Source organism: Hipposideros armiger, unplaced genomic scaffold (genome assembly GCF_001890085.2).
Source record: "Hipposideros armiger isolate ML-2016 unplaced genomic scaffold, ASM189008v1 scaffold_19, whole genome shotgun sequence".
NCBI lineage: Eukaryota > Metazoa > Chordata > Mammalia > Chiroptera > Hipposideridae > Hipposideros > Hipposideros armiger.
The window spans coordinates 4,905,087-4,913,390 of record NW_017731369.1 but is presented as its reverse complement, the minus strand read 5'-3'; positions in this window follow the sequence as shown (position 1 = coordinate 4,913,390).

Sequence of the window (8,304 nt, the reverse complement as noted above, 5' to 3'; positions counted from 1 at the left end):
TGCCATGGGCTACTGTATGTAGCCAGCAGCCAGCGTGAGCGGCCAGCAGCCGCAGTGAGCGGCCGTCCAGAAGCCGGTGACTGATCTGCCTCCCCAGAGAAGAGCGCAATGATGGTGCCAACTTGGGCCAGTGAAGCAACATCCTCCACAACTAGACTGAACAAAACGACAGCAACTTGTCTGTTCCCCTTCCCCCAATTCCCCAGCACTGTTCCCATCCCCCCAGTTCCCCAATAAAAATCTTTAAAAAAAAAAAAAAAAGTATCCTCCAAGAAGTAGCACCCCTCCCCCACACTCACCAACCCCATGGATAGTTACTTCCAGCATGGATATAGTTACAGTTATTTAGCAGGGTAAGTAGGCATGCTTTTAGAATAGAAAATTAGCTCTGAACAGGAGCACGGGGACCATTTAGCACTATAGATTTTGGTGTCTCCCCCTCAAAAGATTCCTTTTATTATTTACCTCCCCATGCATTCCATAGTTTGGAACAATTGCCTGACAAACAAGCTGCATTTAGGAAAGCACAGGTTTGTTTCCTTATATAAAAAGAAAATAAAAGGTGAATAGTGGTAGCCAGTGTGATATCACGGTTAAGTAAATGGATTCCAATTCTGGCCGTGCCATTCACTTGCTGTATGACTTTGGGCAAGTTGCAAAACCCCTCTGAGCCTCAGTTTTATCCTCTTTTAAATAATAATAACAACAACAGTCCCTGTTGTACAAGGTTACTACAAAATATCCGATACATGGCCTTGTATGAAGCACACAGCACAGTGCTTGGCTAAGAACGGCCATCACTCAATTCAGAATGGCCATTCAAATTTTGACTATCAACGATAGAGTGTGAGCTTAGCAGGGGTTATCTGTGTAGCCACAGTGAAGTTAGACCCCCATTACTATGTGTAAAGACCACTGGGGTCATCCAAGAAAGGTAGTCTGGGGCCATGTCATGGCTCTCCTTGCTGCTGGGACTGTGAACATGTTGTTGGGCCCTGGGGCCACATTCTGCCCCGTCTTCCAGGCCCCCGTCTGGGTCCTTGACCTCCATGGCATAGTCCCTCTCCTGGATAAGGGATCCCTGGTACTCAGCATTCATTCCCACCTCTTTCTAGTACTGCCAATGCTGAAAAGTTAAAAATGAATTTCCCAAACTCTCTTAGAGCTAGGGTTCTGGGTGTGAACACGGCTGTGCCAATTAGGTGCGTTCACGTGAAATTTGGAAGGCAGGAGAGAGGCAGAAGTCAATTCTCTGTGGCCTGTTTTCCCTTGGCAAGCAAGGACGTCGGGATCCTGGCATCCAGTCTCCAGCTTTGTGGGTGTCCAGAGCAGGTGCAGGGCAGCAGTGGGGCTCTGACCCCTGGGTTGCAGCTCTGAGGGTGTGTGCTTGACTCAGCCATCTGCTTGGGAGCTTTCTGATTCTCCACCCTCCTGACTGTGGCAGCTTCCTGTTGGGTCAATTCTGTGTTAGCTGGGGCTCGTTACCAAAGCTGAGCCTGGAGCTGCTCCTGCTCCAGCCATCAGTGTTGTAAACACCTAATACCTTGTACCGAATTGCTTTCTGCTGGAAATACTTAGATCGATTCTGCCTTGAGCCTGACCCATGCCACCTCCCGGGGTACCCATCCCTGCTGGCCACCTGCTGTGTGTGCCTGCCCTGACCTCCCATCACCAGCTGGAGCTTGACTCTCAGTCAGATCAGATCTCAGGGGCTGCTGCTTAACCTGCAGTGTAGACAACCCACTTCAGACTACAACCTGCTGCATAAAGGCATTTGGGCCCCTCCTGGAGAAAAGCATCGTGCTGGGGTATGGTTCTAGGTTCTTACTCCACTCTGATTCCCAGGGTCTCTCACTTGTGATAAATAAGTTCAAGAGTCACTAAGAAATATTTCAAAACGACACATAACAAATCTGCCTTGAAAATGATTGCCAGAGTCATTACATCAAATGGCCTGTGAGGACGGACCAATTTTCCTTTATGTGCCTGAAAAATGTAGAGCTTTAACTAGTGGTTAAATCATGACCTTTTTCTTATTGATGTTGTCATCTTTTTTTAAACTACAAAAGTGGTAGAGATTCAATGTGGGCTGAGCACCCCCACCCCGGGCGACATGGAGGTGTCCTAGGCGGGGACTGTCATGGTGGACTTAGGAGCACCCTGAGCAGATGCTGTGGGAAGACTCTGACCTTCCCAACCTGGTGAAGTGTGCTGAGGTGGCTTCGGGGGCCTGGAGCTATTACTGAGAGAAAACCCTAACCACAAGGCCCACATAGGGGCAGGCCGGGGGCACACCAGCTGTCAGGGAGGGGCCCACTGGAAAGTTCTAGGGGTTGCAGGCAGCCCTACAGAGGGCTGCTTGACTTGGCGGGGGTACTAGGTGGAGGGGCTACTGACTCTAACAAGCCCTCAGGGGCCTTAAAACCTGGGTCCTGCTGGGAAGTTTTTCTAAAGGCCTCTTCTTGACAGTAGCCATTAGGCCCAAAGGTCTGTAGTCACAATAACTTAGGATCTCAGGTTTCACTTATGTGTGGGAAGGTATTAGCTCTGGGCCTCCTGTGGAGGCCTCCCATAAAGCCTCTGCGCTGAGAGGAGAAATTGGCCGGGTTGTTTGGGGGTAGAGGGGAGCAAGAACCCCTCCCATGCTGGAGGAGCTTCCATTTTAATTGAGGGCCTACTATGTGGCAAGCATACATCGGTCTCCTCTATGAGGGATGCCACATTATTGAACAATTTTACAGATGAGAAACTGAGGCTCAGAGAGGTGAAGCTACTTGCCTAAGATCACAAAGCTAGGAAGTGGCCAAGCTGGGATTTGAACCCAAGTCTGTTGGCTCAAAAGTCCATCCTTATATCTTTTTTTCCCCTTCCTCCCTCTCTTTCTCCCTCCCTTCTTCCTCCCATTTGTCTATCCATCCTCCTTCTCTCTTGCTCCCTCCCTCCCTCTCTTCCTTTCTTCTTTCTTTTCTCTTCCCTCCTTCCCTCCCTCTAGAATATGGAGGAGGCAGCCCCCAGAACCCTGGACCTGGCCCCCGGGCCTCTCTGCCCCTCAGGCTGCTTTTTTCTTCTTCGTAGGAGCATCTCAGGCTACAACGAAATGATTTAGTCCTGTGTGTGCTCTCCCACCACCCGCCTCTCTGTCTAATGCCGGCTCCATCTGCCCCCTTCCCTTCTTTATTCCAGCACCTAGCGGGGGCACCTGGGCCATAGTGAGCACTCAGTAAATGGGGGCTACTGTCTTTGTCCTAAAATATTGGTAGTGTGACAAGGACTGGAGAGGAACGTGAGAAAATTTTCAAGCCTTGTGTTGATTAGGTTTTGCCACATGAAAATGGGGGGAAATTGAGATGGGTTAGATTTCTCCAAAGGCCAACCTGGTGACTTCACTAGTTATCTGTACTGAAGTAAGAAAGAATCTTTAATAAACCTGAAAGGAGAGGGTGGGGGTTGGGTAAGGGTGCCAGGTCAGGAAGATGATGCTGCAAATGCTTGTTAATAAATGTTCCCTCTTGGGACTCCTGGCAGGGACAACCCTCTCTTGGGTACCCCGGTTGTGGTCCACTGAGTCTTGGGGACCCCTGGCAGTGATGGCCCACATCAACATCCCTTTGAAGTCTCTGGGAACCCCTGGGACTCCTTCATAAGGACAGGACAAGACAGCTTTTTAATTATTCATGATTCATGCTTTATTTTAGTTAAAAAAAAAACAAACACAACAAAACTAATACCAGAGGCCATTTTCTTGGTATCCTTGGGTTCTATTCTGAAACGCTGTTTCTGGGCTCTAGTTTCAGAGTTTCCGATTTCAACTCTGGGTTGACCTCATGGCCACTTTGCCTTTGGTGCCAGGTGTTGATGCAGCCGGTCAGGGATTAGCGAGGTGTCCCCATCTGCAGGGTGAGGAGCCTATGCTGGGAGTGGCCAGGCTGCCTGCCTGAGGTCATGCAGCCGGAAGTGGTAGAATTGGCACTTGAAAGCTATCTGTCTGACCCCCAAACCTGTGCTTTCTCATTTGAAATCATGCTTCCTTCACCCAGGGGGCTTTTGAGAATCGACAAACCCCACCAAATAAGAAAAGTTAGAACACCAAAGGCGTTAGACGTACCCCAGGAGATCCCTGGAAACAAGGTTCCTGGGCAAAGAACGGAGGCTGTGCGGGGGACCTGACTCTGATTCGGGGACAAGCATGTGGCACTGAGGCCGTCCCTCTGCTTCTATGGCTCTCAGTGTCCCCTGGGGTTAGGTCATGCTTCCCAAAAGGTGACAGACAGATAGGAGACTGGCAGTTTGTGCTGTGACTTCAGGGCACACAGAGGCGCTGTCATTATGTTAGTTGCTATGTAATTATTGGAATGTATGAAACATACAATAACAGACGCTAATCCTTCCATAAGCAGTTCTGACACTTGAGCATACACTGAGGGCCTGTTAAAATGCAGACTGCCGGGCCCACTCGTAGCATTTCTGATCGAGCGCTTCTCGGTGGGGCCCAAGAATTTGCATTTCTAGCAAAGCCTCAGGTGGTGCTGATGCTGCTGGTCCAGGGACCCCACTTTAAGAACCACTGCCTAACGTAATATTCATGGGTGCTATGCACTCAATGGTGTGCTGGAGCCAGCTATTATGACTGGCTTACAGTAGCCAACCATGCTCATCCCTTCCCAGTTCCACATTTGGTGACCTCATATTGGAACCTTGAAACCAGCCATGATAAAAGTATTTAAACTGAGGAAACTGGATATCAGCAAATACAGCAAATCAGGGCTTACCTCGTTAAACAGCACATAGCTGTTCTAAGTCCTTTACATATATGAACTCATTGAATCCTTTCCATCACCCTATGCAGTGCGTGCTATTGTTATTCCCATTCTGCAGATGTGGAAATGGAGGCCCTGTAAGTCATTTGCCAAGGTCACGCCGCTGTAGAGGACCCAGGCTTTCCATCTTGACAGTCTGAATCCCCTTTCTGTGCTGTTATCACTAAGCTATACAGCTCATCTAAACTCTCATTTCATGGATAACGCCTCGGGTAAGGCTAAGAAAAGGAAAACCGCAGCGGTAGGTTGATTTACAAATTATGAACGACATAACTGCTGTGTGACAGACAACAGAGTTAGCTCAGGTGGCAGATGGGCTGTGCTGGGTTTATTTATAAGGGAAGGGAGTACCCTCCTTTGGAGAAGAGGTCCCAAAGCATTTCCACAGTGGTAGAGGCCCATACAAGTAGACAAGCTGGGGCTCGTGTCAGGAGAGGAGTGTGCAAGGGGCAGGAAACTCGGGGATCAACGTGTTCAGACGATGTTTCTAGATGTCTGAGATGCGCATTCTGGCTTTGACCTTTAAACAGTGATGCTAGCTCACACTTAACCTAAAATTTGGATTTATGCACATTCCTTCAAGATCTTATCACGATGTAAATAGGGAACAAGGAAGCTTAAAAAAACCCCGTCCTGTGTAGTGCTTGAAAATGGGAAGATCTGACTAGGTGGCTTTGAATGAAGAGGTCTGTGGGATGCCATGTGCTCTCTGAGCCCTTCCAGCTCTGCGAGTTGGCAAAGACCCTGGCTGTGGGCTTTCCATGGCAGAAAGTCGAGGCAGGACCAGAACCAGTGTTGGCTGCCCAGCCTCGGATGTGCTGAGCAGCTCATGGGCATTCACTGCATACATTATAAGGACTATCTGCTGATTGAGGCTCAGGGAGGCTAAAAAATAGAGAAATAATAGAGAAATCCGGAAGCCAAACTCAGGGCCCCCTGACCTTAAATTCCTGAAAGGATCCTGTGGATGATGAAGGTGAGGCTGAAATGTGAAGCCTGAGGAGGCATTGTCCATGGAAGAGCTGGGATGTTTTGGTGAGAACTGTGGTAGGTTGAATAACAGCCCCCTGAGATGTCCAGGTCCTAATCCCTGGGAACTGTGACTGTGACTTTACATGGCCAAAGGGACTTTCTGGGTGTGATTGAGTTTCTCACTATGGGGGGATTATCCTGGATTTTCCAGGTGGGCCCTATGTAATCACACATGTCCTTAGAAGAGGGAAGCTGAGGGAGATTTGACTACAGGAGTCGGTGTGATGATGGGAGAGGGAGACAGGAAACAGGAAGCGAGGCTTCCCTGTGGCCACAAGCCGGGGGCTCAGCACACGTGGGTTTATCGTCTAATCACTCACCTCCTCATTCACTCCCTGCTTCACCAGTTTCATCAGTCATTTCTTACTCATTTCATTCATGTATTCATTCTTGCAAGTACTGACGGAGCCCACACTCAGTGCTACGCACTGGGTGGGTCAAAAACACTTCCTGCCCTCAAAGAGCACATGCTTTCATGGTGCTCAGAGACCACTGGGGTATGAGGGGGTGCAAGGGGTACAGGGGCCGTAGGAACCCAGAGGAGGGAGCAATCAGAGGCTTCAGAGAGGAGGTGCCATTTGAGCTAGAAAGGTGCATTTGTTCATTCATTCATTCATTCATTCATTCATTCAGTGTCAACCAAATACTTATTGAGTGTCAATCAGGTGCAGACGCTGTCCCAGGTGCTGGGGATACACTGGGGTTCCCGTCTTCCTGGGGGTTACAGGCTAGGGAATTGAATTGACCAAGTAGGGATGGGGGTGTGGCCAGCTGCTAACATCTGGGCCAAAAATACTCAGCTAGTTAAGACTGTCGGTTGCCAGGGCCAGCCCTAGGGGCAACCATGACACCTCCCTGTACCCTGGCATTTATTGAGCGCCTACTGCAAGCCAGGCACTGTACTTTGTGCTTTCCCTGACTTTCTCATCCAGGCTTCACAACACTTTGCAGATGAAGAAACTGAGGCTTAGTGCGGTTAAGCCACTTGAAACTCCTTCCCACCTGGGTGGCTTGCTCTCTCTCTGTGTGCCCAGGACAGGTACCTCACTTGAACACAGACGGTGCTCAGTACATTCACAGAGGGGACTAGTGTCTTCCCTGCACCCCACTCTCCAGCTATAGCCACACAACAACAAGGCCCTCATCAACTCCATCAATTCAGAGAAAAAAAATCAATACCCCACCCCTCCCCCGCCCCCATCCCCATATCTCAGGTGTCTGGCCTTCCACCCTGGAGCAGCTGCTCTCAGCTCCTTCATCCACAGTGAGGTGCCAAGGACTGATCATTAGCAAAGCAGTGTCCTTTCCAGGGGAAAAGAAATGATAATGGAAGCTTCCTCCATGGTGGAACGTCAGGCAGGGGGTAGGGTGGAATATTTTAAACTGCCTTTTTCTTTGCTCCCAGAAGTTGCCCCATAGAATCGGTAATAATGAGAGCATAGGTTGTGGAAAGAGTTGAACCCGAGACCTTCTATTTCCGTGTTACTGTGAGTTACTAGCCCATGGGACACCTGCCTGCATGAGCACCCACAGGTCTCTTGGCTTTTGGGGAGGATACCCAATGCTCCTGCTCTTAGTGAAGTCACCCCTAGGCTTAGGCCTCCCCAGGGGGTCAGCACCCCTTTCTCAGTGGGTCCCAGTTGCTTTAAACATGAGAGAAAAAGCGAGAGTAGTAGGGCTTGAAACTATGTCACCTTCCAGGCTGTCAAGGAAATTAGAATCCAGAGGCTAAGGACCAGTTGGCCTCCATTCACCATAGTCATACCAAGAATTCAGCTTTAACCTTGAGTGTGACATTTTTTCCCTTCCAGCCCCGCTGGAGTTAGACTGACCCGCATGGGGTGATGGCCCGAGGGCCTGGAAATCTGAGTTCTAGTCACTGCTGTGCCACCCACATGGCTGTGTGGCCTCAGACAAGCCACTTCCTCCCTCTGAGTACCAGCTTTCTCACCTCGGGAAGTGAGAGGCTACAGATGCAGTCTTTGTGGGGCCAGGGAGGTGGGTGAAGCAGATAGGGAGGCTGTTCTCAGGCTAAGTCAGCTAGGGCTACCAGGGCGGCAGCCCTCCCTCCCTTACCACAAGGGCATGGGTTTTTAGAGCGTCTGGTTTTTCAAGAGAAACCAGACTTTGGAGATATATATATATATATATATATATATTTTTTTTTTTTTTTTAAAGCAGGTTTCTTTTTTTTAAAAGATTTTTTTTTGGGAATTGGAACAGCGCTGGGGAATTGGGGAAGGGGAACAGACAAGTTGCTGTCCTTTTGTTCTTTAGTCTAGTTGTGGAGGACGTTGCTTCACTGGCCCAAGTTGGCACCATCATTGCGCTCTTCCCGGGTGAGGCAGATCAGTTGCCGGCTTCTGGACGGCTGCTCACAGCGGCTGCTGGCCGCTCACGCTGGCTGCTGGCTACACACGGTAGCCCATGGCAACCCACTGCAGCAGGGGCTGCA